The sequence below is a fragment of the Anabrus simplex genome, chromosome 5 (genome assembly GCF_040414725.1).
Source record: "Anabrus simplex isolate iqAnaSimp1 chromosome 5, ASM4041472v1, whole genome shotgun sequence".
NCBI lineage: Eukaryota > Metazoa > Arthropoda > Insecta > Orthoptera > Tettigoniidae > Anabrus > Anabrus simplex.
The window spans coordinates 291,973,012-291,991,284 of NC_090269.1; positions in this window are offsets into that span (position 1 = coordinate 291,973,012).

The following is an 18,273-nucleotide window of genomic DNA, read 5'->3' on the forward strand; positions in this document are numbered from 1 at the left end:
TTCAGAGCTGCCGATGGTGGGGTTCGAACCCAACTCACAGCTGCGTGACCCTAACATCACAACTCGCTCGGTGGGAGAAATATTTATTTGGTCTGTTATTTCAGGCGAAAGCAAAATAAGATATTGTACTCGACAACAGCTATGCAAACAAATAGTGGGTGCTTTACAAATAAAATAGAGATTTCAGAGAAAAACAATGATTTATGAAAAACTTCGAAGTACTGTTTTGATCTAAATGTAAACTCCAGTCTATTAAGAGATTTTGAAATTGCATGCATCTAAAAACCACTCCTGGATGAGTGGACAATAAAAATGAAGTTTGGATGAAATATATCAGCTGTTTCTCCGTGATATTGGCACAAACAGACACGAAAAAAGCCAAAAATGCAATAGAAATGAATGTACATGCAGCAGACTCCCATAATTTAATTTAGATATGTATTTCAATATGCTCCAGACACATCGCGAACGTTCCTTGCGAAACAAACCTATATTACAATCTTATAACTTGCTAGAACTGAAGGTGCGATTTCAATCAACTCTTTTGCACTGTGGACTCAGTGTTGCATGACGTAAGATATTAATGGAATAAGAGAGCTTGAAATCAACAGTAATTGAATCATGGCAGTACACCGAGACAGGCCCATTCATTACCATATCCCTAATTTAATTTTTCCATTAAAATGTCTTCCGGTAATAGGTAAGTTCCGCATGATTGGGTTATGGCGGCTGATAGAGAGAATGCAACGTAATAATTACCAGCATGCTGGTCTCGTATCTCGTGACCAATTAGCTACATTTTAATAAGGCAACAGACCACTACACATAAATATAACATCCGTAGCACAACGAGTTTAAGTAGAGATAAATTAATAAGGGACATGTAATATATCGCCATACAGTCCAAGTGGACCATTTGGATCAACAATCTAACATCAGGAGACATTCACTTGATTAATTTCTGCTAGAACCTCTTTGTGCTCTGCGCTTGCGTTGTAGAACTGTCAAGAGAACACGCTCAAGATAATGTGTTACAGGATGGTGGTAGGTTGGCGCACCAGTTCTGAGCGATCAAGAATCTTGTCCGGGGCTAAAAGGTGAAGTTCTAACCTTCAAGAAGGAATCTGCGAATTAAACCTGAGATGGTTGTTTTGAATTTATTGATAAGCTAAGCTCAAAAATATATTTTACTTTAGAAATTGCGTTAGAAGATGCAGTAGTTTCTTTTAATAGTCTCCGTGGCTCAGGCGGCAGCGCGCCGGCCTCTCGCCGCTGGGTTCCGTGATTGAAATCTAGATCAATCCATGTGAGAGTTGTGCTGGACAAAGCAGAGGTGGGACACATTTTTCTCCGGTACTCCTGTTTCCCTGCCATTATCCATTCCAGAAACACTCTTCAATATCTTTTAATTTCATCTGTCAGTCATTAACCATTGCCCCACAGAAGTGCAGGCTTCGGCAGCCGGAACGACTCCTATCCTCGCCGCTAGATGTGGGCACCAATCATTATATTCCTGACCTGTCAAATGCCTGGAAACAGGTTCTGGATTTCCAGTAGATTCTCTTAACCCGTTTCCCTAAAATGGCAGGTACAACTGTCATCATATATTTAAACTGGAAATGGATTACTGTGACTGAAGTCAATAATGATTTTATAAATTAACTAACAAACTTTGCCTGCGGTTCCGGACGGGAATTTTCAACGCATATTGCAGTTACACCTACGAAAACCGCTATGTGAAATAATTTAACGTAGAATTTTGGCCGGTAAGGTTCTGTCATTTAAACAATATTGTGCGAGATATCAAGGAGTAGCACAGTAGTAGTAGTAGTAGTAGTAGTATAATTTCGTGTGTGTATTGTTAGTCTGTGCAGACTTTGTAGAACAGACACACCGACGAAGGTGGACCCTGAGGCGCTGTTCGCATGATCTTCCTTCTGTCTTCCTTGTGTTCTTCCGTCTGTCCGTCACAATTCCCGCACATGGTATCCGAGTTGCACTGTAGAACTGCTAGAAGAAAGAAAGGGTACTTGTAAGAAGTATAACCTTTTATCATTAAAATCTGTATAAATTCTGCTTTAATCATTTTGGTAAAGCATTTTTCAAGTTCATTAACTGGAAAGTAACGTACGTAGTTCTATTATCAAATAGCAAATCCTGTAAATCCTCTGCTGCTGTACCCGTTTTATTTTTTATTTCTATCTTAAATACAGTATGTACAGTCAGTAACCGTCGTAACGTGCTAATATCTAGTGTAACCGGTATATTATTATTATTATTATTATTATTATTATTATTATTATTATTATTATTATTATTATTATTATTATTAGTATTATTATTATTATTATTATTATTATTATTATTATCAATTTCATTCTTGAAGGTCATCTGTGGACCACATTTACGTAATCCACGAGAGCTTTTATCTCTCAAACTTATTCCCCTTTCTCTACACTCCTTCCGGATGTTACTAATCGTAAGTCTTGGACTTCTTTGTCGCTCTTCAACGGAGATATTTCGTGTCATGACGAGTTTCTCCGGTGTATCCCTCATCTCCGATCAGGTGACTCATTTCTCGCTATGCCAATGTGGCTTGGAATCTACATAAATGTAATTCTAGTGCTTACCTTCCACAGTCTAGCTGGCAGATCTCGGATATGTTGCACCAGGGGGTATTGTGGCAGCACGTATCGATATACTGTAACAAGTTCAAGTTGGTACACAGAATGGAATGTTGACATCCATTGGACAGCGAGTACCACGGAGTTTCCGAGATGGAATAAAGCTCTGATGTGTACACACTGCAGATTTCAAGTATAGAAACACATTATCGCTCGTTTCCTGCTACTCTCGAATCATCCCTGTACAGCACAGTTGATCCTGGACACTGAAGTCGACGTACTATAAACGGGAGCACTTTACCATACAGGACAAGTAAGCAAAGGTACCCCAGGGTATGTTTAAATGGTATCCAAACGTATTGGAAGGGTCTGCGTTGCTCGTGGATAAGCAGCATGCAGCCGGCGATTCTCAGTATGGAATACGCAAAGGTAGATTGGGTGAAGTGACATGTGCCATATATTTTCAGCATACATCAACAGAACTTGCTTGTGTCTCAGGTATAAAGGAGGTACACCAGGCTCAGCAAGCAGGCGGGCTATGGGACTTCCATGGAAAGCTTCTGTTACCAGCCTAACTCCGCTGTGGTAGATGCTATCTACTTCATTAATACGACACTCCGGAGATAAAAAAAACGATACTAGTCATTTTGGTGATATTTTTTATGACTGACATGGAAAGGACTGGGTATCTTTTTCCTTGTCACGAAGTTATTCCGCTTAATTCGAACAATTTAACACTGCAATAATGTTTTGTTTGCCAAAAGTAATTTTACATTTAAATCCCATTTTCTCCAATAACATTCTGCCAAATGTAACAAAATTTGTATGGTATATGTATCACAGCTATATTAAGAAATCTGCATATGGAATTCTTGATTGCAGAATTTTTCAAGTCCAAAATTTTAGAACGTAAAAATTACACAAACATTTGTACGATATAAGTCCTTATATAAATTATGTACAGCAAAATCGATACGTAGTGCTTTTAATAGAAGTATTATCTACCTAATTACGAATTTACATTAACATGTTAATTACATTTCATGAAAACAATGGAATTAATAATTTCAAAAACAAAATTTTGGAAAACTCTTAATTGTATATGAAAGAAATGTTCGTGATATCTCCACATTTAAATAGGTGACATTCCCATAAAGTTTCGTGAAAATCCATGCATTGGGTAAACATATCATTTTATCTCCAGAGTTTCGCCTTAAGAATAGTTTTACGTGCTGATTCATATGGCAAGCTTCCGTAGTCTAGGCTGTACAAAATGTTTGCCCGATGAAAACGTAGGAGCACTATGTCATCAGAACCCCTAATATGTGCCTCTGAGAAACTGCAGAAATTGAAGTTTTATAGCACATTTGTCTTTTAATTGACGCACGTGTGACTCTCACGACAATTTACTATCAAAAAGGAGAAGAAGGAATCGATATGTGTCCACTACTAGAAGAGCGACGCTCCCTACATAAAGCTCAGGATGGGGATGGAGATTGCACTTTTGGCAGAAATGGACAACAGAGATCTTGTCCGTTGAGAACCGGGAGCCATGTTCCAACGTCCACTGTTCAACTCTTCCAATAGCTTGCTGTAATTGTTGTTCTGCAACTACCATGTTACGTGAGCTATAATTAACGCAAAATCGTCCATATATATATATATATATAGTGACGGAATCACTACTGAATCTGAAGCAGGAACAATACCGTTTGTGACAATGGCGAATTGAGTGAAACTGAGAACCGATCCCTGAGGGAGACCATTTTCTTGAACATGGTATTGCGAATATGCTCTCCGTATTTGGACACAGAATAGAAGGAGATACAAAATACTCACAATAATCACCGGGAAGTTACCTCGGAATTTCCACTATATCACCATGTGATGTATGCTTAATCCAAACTGAAGGAAACAGCAATAAAATGCTGTTTTCGGAGAAAAACATCCTTGATTGAAATATGCAGGAGTACCAGGTGGTCATTCGTGGATCGAGCAGCTCGAAAGACATTTTGGTACTCGGACAATAGTCTTTTATCCAGACACTACACAAGTCGTCGATTCACCATCCTCTGAAACAGCTCACACAGACAAATATTCAGACATATCTGTCCGTAGCATCCTGCATCGTTATGATCTTCGCAGGTTTGAGTGACGGAAACTCACCATTTGAATAGATTTGGTTCAATACTCCTACAAGGTTATGGATGAAATCCGATATGGAAGCCGTGTACTTGCCAAAGCGCTCCGGAGTTCCCACTCCTTAAAAGGCTCGTTATAATCCTCTGAAGAGCGAGTAGTTGAACATAGATGATGGCGTTATGTCTTACCCTTTAAAGCGAATAATTCAGAGTGGTAATTCCCGCAACCAGAGACGTGCACTAAGTGTCTTACAAGCTGATTATCAACTGAGGATGGATCAGTGACAGTAGAGCCCGAAATGGAAACTCCCCGTACAGTAGATGAACCTTGTATACTCGAAGCCGCGTCGTAGTTCAGTCTAGACATGAGATCACTGTGTATGTACCGTCATGGACGACACATATCTATCCCGTGAAGATTTCTTACTCTGTCGAATAAGAACTAGCGCCTTTGCGCGGAGTTTTTTAAATATTACTGAAATGCCCATAGTAGGTTGTCACTGCGCTTATAAGCGATATGTCACCGGGCGAGTTGGCCGTGCGCGTAGAGGCGCGCGGCTGTGAGCTTGCATCCGGGAGATAGTAGGTTCGAATCCCACTATCGGCAGCCCTGAAAATGGTTTTCCGTGGTTTCCCATTTTCACACCAGGCAAATGCTGGGGCTGTACCTTAATTAAGGCCACGGCCGCTTCCTTCCAACTCCTAGGCCTTTCCCATCCCATCGTCGCCATAAGACCTATCTGTGTCGGCGCGACGTAAAGCCCCTAGCAAAAAAAAAAATAAGCGATATGTCACTCTTTTATACCTGCTGCAATCTTTTTGTTCCACCAAGGAACGAGTTTCCATCGGAAGGTAACAGAAAAGGATGGGATAAACACCTCAGCGGTAGCAAGAGCGACTTATGCGACTTAATTAACGTCATTGTCTACACCAGGGCCATCCAAACAGCGCTCCTCGAGCGCTAGCGCTCTGGCCGCGCTCCAAGCCAGTGCTCCGAGCGCTTTGGGGAAGGTAGTGGTGGGAGAAGCTTGGCTGGCTGAGCGAGCGGTCTGCCCGCCGCGCCGAAGAGAGCAGTCAATCTATCAGTCGTAGTCTAGTCTACAGTGACTCTATGCATATAGTGTAGTGTCACTGTAGTCTGGTACAATGCGCTTTATTAACAACGTGTAACTAAATAACTAAATCAGTTTCGCAGTTGTCATGGCTGAACATCATACCAAAAAAAGGAGTGGTGAAGTTGCAGCCTTCAAAGCAGAATGGGAAATTTCATTTTTTTGTACAGCATATAAAGGGCATGCCAAATTTTTAGTGTGCCACCGAGATTTCATGTGTTTTAAAAAAAGCACAATTTGGAACGGCACTACAGTGCCAACCACAGGGATGATTACGGTGATTTGACAGACGTCAGTCGCCAATCGAAGTTGGAAGAATTTGAAAGAAAATTTCAAGCAGCACTGTTCTGTAAATATCATTGTTTTAATTTTTAAATGCTTGTTTACAAACGGGAATGAAGAAATGATTGAATTATCTGAAAAATACTAAAATTGTGACTTGCCGTATTTTTGTCTGACAGATGATTGAGGAGAGCGAGGTTGGTGGACGCACTTTACGAACAAGCTACAAATGTTCGCCGCGAATTGCCAAAGCTGGGAAACCCTTCACGGAAGGGATAATCAAGGAGTGCCTAATGGATGCGGCGGCATGTATTTGTCCTATGGAGCTAGTTGAGAAATTTGATAAAATCTCTCTTTCTCCACAAACTGTGGCTCGCAGAATAGACGACATGGCCGTTGATATGGAACAGCAATTAATGGAGAAGGCAGCAAATTTTGTATCATTTTCCATCGCCCTCGACGAATCAATCGACATTGCGGACAAAGCTCAGCTCGTTATTTTCATTTGAGGGGTGGATGACGATCTTCGGGTTACCGAGGATTTCCTAGACTTGGTAGCTCTCAAATAGGTATACACCACTATCGGTTTCGATATTTTCCAAGCAGTGGAGGGTGTTTTTGAGTCAATGGGATTAAAATGGGAGCGGTTGACGAGTGTAACGACGGATGGAGCTCCTGCTTTATGAGGTCTACGCACGGGGTTCCTCAGCTATGTAAAATTAAACATGGCTGAGAGCAGTAGTACCCTAGTGGCGGCGATCCAGTGCTTTATACACCAGGAAGCAATCTGTGCAAAAGTCGCCAAGCTTAAAGACATAATGGGATCAGTTGTGCGAATGGTAAATTTTCTTCGCTCCCATGAACTCACGCACCGTCAATTCAAAGAGTACTGGGCGAGTTGGCCGTGCGGTTAGGGGAGCGCAGCTGTGAGCTCGCAATCGCGAGACAATGGGTTCGAACCCCACTGTCGGCAGCCCTGAAGTTGGTTTTTTGTGGTTTCCCGTTTTCACACCAGGCAAATGCTGGGGTTGTACCTTAATTATACCTTAATTATGGCCACGGCCGCTTCCATCCCATTTCTGGGCCTTTCTTGTCCCGTCGTCGCCATAAGACCTGTGTCGGTGCGACGTAAAGCAAGTAACAAGAGAAAAAGAATCAGAGTTCTTGGACGACATCGAAGCAGAGTATCCGGATATCCCGTACCATGAAGAAGTATGATGGCTGAGCCACGCGAAGTACTTCATCGAGCTTTTTGCTTGCGGAATGCAATAGATACCTTTTATGACATGAAAGGGTGGCCCGAAGTTCTTTTGCGTGATCCTAAGTGGATGGCGGACTTGGCCCTTTTAAGTGACTTTACTGCCCATCTGAATACTTTGAACACTTCGCTTTAGGGCGACAAGCACATTATCTCCGATTTGGTGGAAAAAATTCAAGCGTTCGAAAGAAAATTGATTTTGTGGGAAAATCAGTAGCGTGCAAGGAACACAGGACATTTTCCATTGCTTGAAACAGTGAAATACGGTGTCGACTTTGATGAGTATTTGCAGGTAATTCGCCAATTACAAAAAGAGTTTGAAAAGAGATTATAAGAATACAGAACTCCAAGCGGTGTTAGATGTATTTGTTCGACCATTTTCTCTTAGTGCAGACAGTGCTCCACAGCTATTTCAATTAGAGTTGCTTAAACTGCAGTGCAATGTTCGTCTTAAAGACCGCTTTGTAATGTCACGAAGTTTAGAAGAATTTTGCAGCGGCTTTCCGCAAGAAGAATACCCCCTTTTGTATAAACATGCAAAGTAAATATCGTGCAAAGATAAGCGATAGAAACTTGCGCAATTGTTTGCTGTGTCCAGATATATTGTAGGCCTACTCAATTTGGAGATGATTGTTTGCTCCAAAAGTAAAAGCTCGTGAAAACGACTGACCAAAAGTCACTCAATGTCTGTACTATCTGTTCATATCGGTAAAACGTTGTTGAATTTTCCTCTCAGATATGTTCAAATTTCAGTTTTGAATAAATCACATTACTGTATTCTTTACGTAGCACTTGATTTCGTTTCCTGCATATTCCATACATCGGAGTACCTTTCGATTTGTAGATGCGGTATATTTTTACGGCAAAATAGCCCTATCAATATGTCAACAAACCCACAAAAGCCGTCGGACGCAAGACTGTACGTACGTATCTGGTCAGCGCGGTCCGAACATCGTCTGTCTCAGGTCTCCTCGCTGCCACACTGTAGTGGTGGTAGGGGAAGGAGCGCTAGTCTGACTGCCCAGTGCTCCCCGAGTGCGGGCGCGCTCTCGGAGCGCAATGGCTGGATGGCCCTGATCTACACTCTGGCTATTCTAGTTGTTAAAGACAGTTAGTCATGAACTTTCGCCAATCAACACGCCTCAGAATCCATCAGCGTGGAGCCTCGTTCGAATTTTGCGTCATTATCACCTGTAGAAATTTATTTCTTTTTCTCCCTCTCTGTATGTCTGCGTGTTATAATAGCCAGGAATTTCGATACTATCAACTGGCCGTGATAATGGGTTTTCAACCTTCATTTATTTGTGGGGCGCACCATCTTTGTTTAAGGACTTAGTAAGTTACTCCTTACATTCGGGAAATGGTTTTCTGTGGTTTCCCACATTAGCACCAGGAAAATGCTGGATGTACCTTTTCATTCCTAGCCCTTTTCCATCCCCCGATGTGTTTGTGCGACGTTAAACCAGTAGCAAACACAAAAACACAAAAGTTACTTCTTGCCTTAGAAGTGAAGATCATTATGCGAGTGTAAGTATCTCTGTGTCTAGAATGTGGTATCATGAATGATGATGATGTAGGGAGAGGATGAAACCCAGTAACGGGACTCCTGTCGAATAAAACAAAGTGGTCCGCTCAAGGATTCACATCTCCATCAGACGGATCACCATCAACACCGTCATATACCCTCACGGGGTACGAACACTGCGGAGAGGTCTGAAAGTGAACACAGGCTGTTGACACGCAATCAAGAGATTACGAAATGTACATTACCACCACCTCTCCTACCCTTCCAGCCAGCATTCTAATGGTGAGAAGTTTTTTCACCAGTAGGACTCGAAGCGGCAAACCAGGGTGTCAGACAATAAAGAAGTGACGTCGCAAGGTTTGTGACGTAGAATAAGTTTTTCTGACGAATCTGAAGCAGATCAAATTAGATGCAGCAACAAATTTGCTCCAGTGCCGTGGCATGTTCTGCTGCAGAAATCTTGGACTTACTCTATTCCTTAGAGTTCTCTCTACCCTCCAGAATGCGTTTACGGTGGTTTCTCATCCATTTAGATAGAAGATATTCAGACATTTTGCAAATTACCACAATTTTCAAATTTTCAACTGACTTGGTCACGAAGATATGGAAATTAAGGTGACCACTAATTGCTAATATGATATAATTCTATGAGATAAATATAACGATGCCACACTTTCAACATTCTAGCACCACGGAGTCCCGAACTACACTAATTTAACTGCGTCGCGATAATCTCCATTTCAACATAAAATGACGGACACCTCACCATTCGTCTTTTTAAACATTTAGATGCATTTTATACGTTCAAAAATATGAAGCCGAATTTACTATACATTCATGTGGCATACACTAAATTCTACACATAGCAGAGTAGGCCTACAAGAAAGAAACGAAAAATGAATTCTATGTCAATCTATCATATGTTCGTTGCTAACTTCTTCTAATTTTCAGTTTTCATAATTCAAAAACTACTTTGAAGAATTTTGCATGGTGGTGTATGTTATTTATATAAACAATCCTAGACTCTTTTTGTTTTGCATCATTTGTTTTACATTTTTGTTCCACCAAGGAACGTGTTTTCGTCGACGTGTCCGAGAAAAAGTAGGGATGGACCTCAGAGTATTGTGTGACTTAAGTTACGCCATTATCATACTCCGGCTATTCGAGTCGTTAAAAAGTGCTAGTCATATGAACTTTCGCAGTCAATATCCGAGATATTCCCTAGGAAGATGGCCAACAACCATATACTACGGCCAGTTCATTGTGCACAAGTTCCTGGGTATTAGAACACGCACACGTACGGAGAGGAAGAGGAAAGGAAAAGACGTTTCTACCGATGATACTAGAGCAGAAATCCAGCGGAGATCCATGCCGATGAATTCTAGGGCATGTTGTCGATACAAGTCGTTAAAACATGTCAGCGGAAGAATAATGGAAATATTCAATGAATTGGACTGTTTGGCTGTAAAGAGAATTACAAATTTCACAGTTTTAATTAAGTGGAATTTGCTGGATTTTAAACATTTAAGCATTATTTAATGCATGGTAATTTTCTTCTTCTTCCTCTTCTCACTCTTCTTCTTGTGTCCTATCCAGTAAGGATGCTGGTGATCATCATCATTGTTGACAGTTCCTCTGAAGAATTCGTGGATGAGAGTACGAATCATTGTCGTTTTTACCTAGGTCACGATGACGCCCTGGGCCTCCTCTCCCTAACAAATGCCCCTGGAGAAATCTGTATCACTCTTCATTCTTCATGAGTGACCAAAATATTCCCTTTTAAGTTATAGAACAGCGTTCACTAGCTCTTTCCTTTGCCGATCCACCGCTATGTTTCTGCGTTAGTCTCGTGAGCAACCTAGCATATCCTCAGTAGTCTTCTATATATTTCAAATGAGTCGATTTCCTTCTCTGATGCCACAGTTAGAGTTTAGGATTGAATTTCATACATTAACACAGTGAACACATAGCATTTATCTATATGTAAATTTGTGGCGAGAGTCAGACCTTTCCAGTAGAGCAGTGGCCTCTTCTTGATGAAGTAACAATGTTATTTGCTTTACGTCTCACTAACTACACTAGTATCCAGACGTTAAGCATAATCACTAAACGAGGCCATGCCGCCTGATAGGAATGTCATACGGACGGCTCAACAAACGGAAGCTGACTCACACACCATATGCTACACAACTTTTCCAAAAAACAGTGTCAGAAAGGTTCTGATAGCTAAGGTACAACTTTTACAACAACTAACAAAACTTGGCAATGTCTACCACAACAAAATATGCTGTTAATGGGGTGTATGGTTACCCCAAAAGGCCACACATGCTTCGCAGCGACGTGGCATAATCTCTATCAGACGGTAGGTTGCGATTTGCCGTCTATTTCCTGTTGCCCTGCTTACTCATAACTTATGCTTAACTGTTGGACACTAGTGTACTTTTACGGTTTTCGGAGACGCCAAAGAGCCGAAATTTAGTCCCGCAGGAGTTCCTTTACGTGCCAGTAAATCTACAGACACGAGGCTGACGTATTTCAGCACCTACAAATACCATCGGACTGAGGCAGTATCGAACCTGCCACGTTGGGTCAGAAGGCCAGCGCCTCAACCGTCTGAGCCACTCAGCCAGGCTTTTTAGTGACGAAGGTACAGCCTATCTTACAATTTCAATTCGCGATTTGATTTAGAAAGGATGGTCCCAACGTGCGCTGCGATTATTTAAGCAACTTTAACTCTGTTCAGCTATAATTTTATTACTTAATGAGTGGTGGTGATTATTGTTTATCGATTATTGTTTCAAGAGGAATTACTACTAGGAAACCGTTCTCTACGTAACACTCATCACAGAGAAAGAATGGAAGGGATACAACACTTCGAAAGAAAAGGTTATCGGGCAAAGAAAGACGAGGGCCACGATAGGCGTGAAAACGAAAGACTCCTTAGGTCTCAAGTGATGTAATACCATCGGGATAGGAAAAGAACAAGAGTTGACCAAGGGAGATCGGACAGGAGAGATGAAAGTGAGGATCCTGGCACAAGTAAGAGGACGCGATGCCAGAGCTGAGCTGAGGGCCCCATGGTTGCCAACACACGATCCCAAGTTAAGAGCCCCTGGAGACCCTTTTAGTCGCCTCTTACGGCAGGCAGTGGATACCGTGGGTGTTAGTCTACTGCTCCCACCCACAGGGGGATCCCACTTAATGACAGTTCAGCTCCAGAATTTTCGTGCGACACCATGAAAATCCATTTTGAGGGCCGTTGATTGCGGATATCCTTAAAACATCTTTAAATATAACCTTACACCTACACCGCCTGAACCGCGAAGCAAATAATAAGCAAGAGTCAATGTATTTGGTTATTATTATCATTATTATTACTATTATTGTTAAGGAAATATCGTGGATCATAGAGGGGTAAGAAGTGCGAGGGTTGAATAGGTGGACAAGGAAGTAACAAGAGCAGAACTTAACACAACAAATTTTGAAATTTTCTTTCTTTCCTTTTTTCTCATTTAAAAATTTTTAAATAGAAAATCTGAATGAATAATGACAATATTGATGAGCTCGTCAGCTCTAGCAATAACAAGGACTCAAAAGTCCGAAAATCAGGTACAACATTTACAATTGTTAATAGTTTGGTTGATTTACATAGAAAATAGCGTTAGTGCTCTTGCCAGGTACAAAATTTTATAAGAACTAGAAAAGCTTCAGGAAAATACACTTCGTAGGAGCCTGTGTTTTAAATATATCATAGTCTAGCCTTACAGAGCCATCACTTTTCTCATGGTGCACTTACAACCTATCGGTTGTAATCAATTAAAGTATTTACACATCGTTGCCTCGATATGGGCTTATCTATTGCTCAAAAGTTATATGTGTCACTGTTCCCTAAAGGGAACTAACCCCTCCCTAAAAGAAAAACTCTACACACCAATAAATTTTCATGGGCATAATTGCCCATACTAAGTGGCCTTAGAGTAAAAGGAAAAGGTTGAACGTGACAGGCCATAAACAAAACGCTATGAGGCAAAACACTTGCCCTTCTTATAGAAATAGTTAAAACCCTAAGTGGACTTATGGCCCAATGATACAGAGAAAAGACCTATTCTACAAATATGATTAAAGTAATTTTGAAGTTTTGAAAACTGTAATCACCCCATGCCAAGTTGAATGGGAACCGACAGAGGGTAATCACTCTTTGTTCCTTACATTACATACTTCCCAGTAGGGAATAGAACAGAGTCCTCAGAATTGCCGAAAATTCTACATATAAACCACGAAATTTAAAAATTTACATCAAATAAAAGACGTTCAAACATTATCCTCAAGCTATCCGCAGGAGCTATCACATGTTTATGAAAATTCCACCATTTCCTTGAGCTGATGGGCCTTCCTAACGCCGTCCGAGTCCCTGCCTCCTGGTTCATGTCAATTCACCCTCCTCACACTGAAGCAATTCAGACAGTATGGCCCTAAAGCACCCAGCTTTTATAATATTTTTGAGGGGAAGCTTCCAGAACTCTTTACTGATAGGCTGGTTTCCTGTGCAACCCCTAGTTTTAATTGACTAGAGAAAATATTTACAAGTTCCTGATAGGTTGATTACTATTGAAGAAGGAACCAGTAGAAGTGTTGACAACTTTGATACATCTTCAAAACCTAAAGTTTTCCAACTGCAAAAATAAATATTCTTTTAAGACTTAATTATAGCTGATCCCGCCAGAGGGGGCACTTAAACATTATAGAAACATCTAAAAGTTGAGAGACCAAAGTATCTTGTAGAACACTAGTTCAAGTTTATTTACATAGATGGCCGTATATACAGAGCACACATTAATTGGCCGCGGAAGGGGCACCCCCGGTATTATTATTATTATTATTATTATTATTATTATTATTATTATTATTATTATTATTATTATTATTATTAGTATTATTACTCCGGGAGGTACACCTCTATGCCGCACATTTAAATCTTGCGCCAATTAAAACTCCTCTACAGGAGAAACACTGAACTTGAAACCAGACCTATTTAAAAGTTTCCTCTGAAGATGTCACTACCGTAATTTTGTGATTATGAAGTTGCCAGTACTGTGTGATTTTCAACTTGTTTTCGTTTTCCGTTCATCAAGAAATTTGGACATTCTCTCAGAGAGGTCACTACAAAAAATTATGATCATGCACCCTGGTGCGAAGTGAAGGAACTTTTTTGAAGATATTTTGTATTCATAAGTTTTCCTTTAATAAATTACGTTCATTCATTTTTGGGTTGGCAATATTTATCCTTTCTTTCCGCCTTTTTGAATTTAACCAATCAAGGATTTCTGTAATTAATTTCCAACCAATCAGATATTTCTTCTTCGATTTTAAGTGTAAATTATGTATCCTCCAATAAAATTCTGTGGGTGTGTCTTGATTATTCATTAAAGGTCTCGAACATTCCCCGAGGGTTTATAAGCTGCGGTTTTCACGGCGCTTGGCCACTTGATCAACATCTAAGTGTGTGTATGTGAAGCAGGAGGCGGGAGGTACCTCTTTCATCAGGCAGCAGGTTTTCAGCAAGGTTTTATGAAGTTTTTACATTAGCCGGCAGAAAGTTACATTTTTAGGGAAACTAGGTTACATAGTTAATGATTCGAACCTTTCCCTCAGGTTAAACTGTGGAGCTAGCAAGAAATAAAGATGTGATGTGGCCATTACCTGGTCGGTGTACTGCTGCCTAATGAAAGGGGCGCCGCCCGCCTCCTGCTTTGACACATACACGTAGGTCAGATGACGATCAATTGGCCAAGAGACGTGAAAATACGCAGTTTATAAACCCTCGGTGAAAGTTCGAGATCATTCAAGATTAAACTAGCCACACCCTCTCAGTTTTATTGGTGCATTTAAAAGTTACATGAAAATCGAAGAAGAAGAATAAGAAGAAGAAGAAGAAGACTGTGATTGGTAAAAAATTAATTTCAAAAATTAGTGATTGGCTATATTCAAAACTGGCGGAAATAAAAAAGGAAATATTGCCAACCCAAAAATTAATGAACGTCAATTAGAAAAAGAAACTTATGAATACAAAACCTTTAAATCAAAGGTTCTTTCACTTCGCACCTGGGTGTATGATCATAGTTCTTTGGTAGTGTCATTTATGAGAGAATGTCCAAACTTTTTGATGGATGGAAAACAAAACAAGTAGAAATGGACACAGTTCAGGAAACTTCACAATAACAAAATTACATCAAATTTTAGTAGTGACATCTTCTGAGTAAAGTTCTAAGTAGGTATAGGTTTTAATTTCACTGTTTCACCAGTAGAAGAGTTCTTTTAGGCGCTAGATTTAAATGCACGGCACTGGGGTGTACCTCCTGGTACAGACCTCCCCACCCCAAATGTCCTTCCTAGGGGTGACACAGAAGAATTTTGAAAAAAGTTATTGCCAACTGAAGAAAATTTTCTAAGTGTTATTAAGTTGATAGGTAAAAACTAGTTTAACTCCAGCTTTAGAGTGTCCTTATAGACATAGAAGATTAAATACATGTGAATATTTTTGACGGCAAGGCCTGCCGCCGCCACCGATATCCAGTTGATATCGCCCGGACCCCTCAAGTACCCTCAGATACACCTCTCCCGCTACTATGAGAGGGGTAGTCGTGGTGATGGTCGCAGCAGCTTAGAAGCATATGGGCAGTCCCCAGATGAGTTGGCGGTAGGGCACCGCACTTCAAACTTTGCCGGGAGATGACCCAGGCGCGCCGATCCCAAAGACTCTTCTCGGGAGTAGAGTGGGCCAGTACCCCACTTCTGTTGCAGTACGGCGGCGAACGGCTGCGGGGACACTGAAACAGTAAGATCTCGGCGACAGAAAAGTGTTGTTGGAGACTTGAGATTAGAGGTTACGATCTTTATTGGTGATGCTGAGGGGCGGGCGGCGTGGAGGCTTTTATATGCCAGTGGTGTGGATATGCAGGAGATGGGGGATCGGTAATGACCACAAAGGAATTAACAGCAGGAAAACCAGAGGGGAAGATCTTACATACAGATGATATACAAAATATAATACGATAATCGGGGCAGAAGGCCTCGAGAGATTATTTTTAAAAAAATATAACCTTGAAATTCCTGTTAAATATTAGCGGCTATGAATATCAGAAAAACTAATTATACGGGTTTAATCTGAGAGAGGTGGACTCTAAAGATCCTCTCTGTGGATGGATTGCTCACTAATAATGTAACCGGAGTCAGGAAATCCAATATGATGCACGGCCCATGAAATCTGGGGGCAAGCTTGCCCGCGGGAACAAAGTTTCTAACCATGACTTGATCTCCTACTTTTAAATTGGTGGGCCTATGTCCACGATCATATCTTTTCCTAACCTCTTCATGTGAACCTTAAAATTGGCCTTAGCCTTCTTCCATAGAGCTCTAATATCATCGAGATCTATTGTCTCTGGTAAGATATCATTAAGTAGAGAGCGGTTTGTTAGGCACAAATTTAGACATCAGAGAAGCAGGAGTGAACTTATGGGACTCATGAACTGCTGAATTCAAAGCAAAGGCCAACCAATGCAGGGTCGTATCCCACCTGGAATGATCTTCATGATGAAATGCAAATGAGAGCTGATCTAAGATTACGGCTGACCCGCTCAGCCAGAGATGGTTGAGGATAATACGCCGATGTTATTACATGTGACATAGACAGATCAAAACAGAATTTACGGAAGAGGTTGGTTGTAAATGCCTTAGCATTATCAGAAACTATATATTGACACGGACCAAAAGAAGCAAATATGGTAATCAAACATGAAATAGTGGATTCAGCGGTTGCCAGCTTGGTCGAAAATAACCAGGAAAACCTAGTGAAACCATCCACACACACTAGAATGAATTTGTTGGCGTTCCCCTTAGATTGGGGGAAGGGTCCGACGCAGTCGATATAGAGGCGTTCCATGGGGCGCGACGCTTGATGAGAAGATAAGAGACCTAGCTTAGTGGACAAGGTGGGTTACAAAGCAAACAAGATTTACAAGCTTTTACCAATTCACGAATTTTACCGTCCATACCTTTCCAAATAAACATCACTCGGATCTTTTCTCGAGTTTTGAAGAAGCCTAAATGCCTCCCTAATGGGGTCTCAGGGTAGTACTTGAAGATCATAGGTACAAGGACAGCTGGAACCACAACTTTCATATTTTGATCATGCCCCGACGGGCAACATAAAACCCCATTCCTCAACACATAAGGGACGACATGTTCCCGGGAAGAAAGCTTTCCATAATAGGGGCCAGCATAGGATCTTCACGTTGATATATTTCAATATCCCTATACAACATGCGGGCATCAGTTAGAATGGCATTTACAACCGAAGGTATGGACGCGAGAAGAAAATAACTATCTTCCTGTTCCAAGGTCTCCACATCATGAGCAAACATGCGGCTTAGACCATCCGCCACAACATTTTCGGATCATCTGATATGCCTAACATCAAATTGGAAGGCCGAAATCCTGATGGCCCAACGGGCTATACGACCAGTACGACGCGGTCTAGCTAAGACCCAACTTAAGGCTTGGTTATCTGTTTCTAGGTCGAACTTGTCGTGTTCCAGATAGAGGTGGAACTTCTCTAATGCAAATAAGACTGCCAAACACTCAAGTTCATAGATGAAATACTTGGCTTCTTGAGCCGATAGTGTACTAGATGTATAGGCGATGGGTCGCCTTCCGAGTTCAGTTTCCTGAAGGAGCACAGCAACCACCGCCGACGATAACGCGTCGGTTTGAACGATGAATTTCTTCGAGAAATCAGGCATCGCAAGGACCGGGGCATTACAAACAGCTAATTTCAAATCTTCAAAAGCGACTTGTTGAGACGGCCCCCACTCAAATTTGACGCCTTGTCTACAAAGTAAGTTCAAGGGCGCCGCTCTGTTAACGAAGTTAGGAATAAATTTCCTGAAGAAATTCACCATGCCTATGAATCTGGTAATACCTTTGATGTCCTTAGGAGGTTTGAAATCACGGATGGCCTGTGTTCTAGAATGATAAATAGAAACACCATTGGGCGACCCAATATGCCCTAGGAATGACATGGAAGGCTTAGCAAACGCTACCTTAGATAACTTCTCAGTTAACCCTGCCTTACGAAGGCGATTAAGCACCTCTTTTAGATGATCTAGATGTTCTTCAAAGGTCTCAGAAAATACGACATCATCAAGATAATGGTACAAGTATTCGAATTTCATGTCGGAGAAAACCTTATCTAGCAGTCTCGTGAACACGGCTGCCCCAGTGGGGAGCACGAAAGGCACGTGGTTGTACTCATACAAGTTCCAGTCCGTGGTTA